General features: G+C 61.1%; 1 protein-coding gene across 3 annotated transcripts in view; it reads right to left on the bottom strand.

Moving 5' to 3' along the window:
* The window catches only part of HEATR5A (HEAT repeat containing 5A), a 166,655-nt gene that overhangs the window by 51,898 nt on the left and 113,344 nt on the right, over positions 1-1,413 (bottom strand). The gene's annotated exons all lie outside the window — the stretch shown is intronic.

Raw genomic sequence — 1,413 nt, 5'->3', positions numbered from 1 at the left:
CCAACAGGAAAAAAAAAAAAAAAAAAGCCCAGTTAGGCTCCAGAGCAGCAAGAGATGCACAGGTGAAAGCCCGCTGCGCCCCCGCTCTCCCGAAGCCCCCCCACAGACCTCCCAGCAGCCACGGAGCCCCCTGCCAACCCCCAGCACAGCCAGAGGCAGCAGGGCCCATGGTGGGAGAGGGTTAACCCCTGAGTGAGTGGGAGGAGATGGCTGAGTGGAGCCGGGCCAGGTCAAGCCCCACCCAGGCCCCTACTTTGCCCAGCCCCCCAGGGAGCCACGTGACTGGAGCAGTGTGAACAGGCTGTGCAAACAGGTGTGCTTGTCTGCTGGCATGTGAGTTAGTGCAGACTTCACGCAGGAGGGTGCACGGGAGGGCCCAAGACTCTGCTTGCGAATCCCCCAAGGTAGATGGTCCCAGCCATAGCCAGCCTACCAGAGGCATGACATGGATGGGCACGTGCCGCATCCCTTGGGTCCCCTCGGGCTCTGCGGCCCCCCACCAGCACCTCAGAGATGGTCACCCAGATGGAGCCCATGGTTCCGGGCTCCACGCAGATGGAGCCCCTGGCTCTCTGCTGCAGGGGCTGCCTGTCGCTTTTTCAGGCTCTGGGGCCCAGGAGCATGGCCACCTCCCCTTGTGGGGTCTGCTCCCTTTTGGGGTCTCCTGCACGCCATCTGGAGGAGCTCCAGACCACAGTCAAGACTGCGTGCCATCAGGGACTGTGAGAAGGAGATCAACTCCTACTGCAAGGCCCTTCTCCCCTGGGAGCTGGAGGTGGGACCACAGTCTCCTTCCAGGACAAAGGAGGACTCCGGGACCTCCCACTCTGTCCAGTCAGGGGCATGGACCAAGGTGGTCAAGGGCCCCAAGGCCCACCGCACCAAGGCCCCTGCCCTGCCAAAGCTTAGCAACAGGTACGCACCTCTTGCTGCTCCAGCAGAGCCTGCCGAGTTGCCGGCTTCCGCAGGCAACACAAGCTCAACTGCAGCTACCGCCCCCGCTCTCCCCAAGACAAAATGTGAGGTGTTTGTTGTGAGATACTCCATCCTGAGGGGGCAATCTGCTGCCCCGACCCCTTAGCCCGGGAAGTGTGCTGCTTCCCAGGGGCCCGCATCCGGGACATTGCGGAGAAGATCCCAAAGCTCCTCCAGCCCACAGACCACTATCCTATGCTCTTTATTCATGTGGGCACCAATGACACAGCTCGGAGCACTCCCAGCTGGGTCATGAGGCGCTACAGGGATTTGGGAGCAGGATAAAGGGTCTGGGGGCACAGGTGGTGTTCTCATCAATCCTCCCAGTCTCGGGGTATGGGCTGAGAAGGGAGAGGAGGATCTACAGAGTCAACCAAAGACTGCTGCGCTAGCGTCATTGGGAAGGCTTTGGCTTTCATGACCACAGTCCACTCTTTG

The sequence above is a fragment of the Gavialis gangeticus genome, unplaced genomic scaffold, assembly GCF_001723915.1.
Source record: "Gavialis gangeticus isolate Ggan-Ray unplaced genomic scaffold, GavGan_comp1, whole genome shotgun sequence".
Taxonomy (NCBI): Eukaryota; Metazoa; Chordata; order Crocodylia; family Gavialidae; genus Gavialis; species Gavialis gangeticus.
Note: the sequence above shows the minus strand (reverse complement) of the source record. Positions and strands in the feature narration are given on the sequence as shown.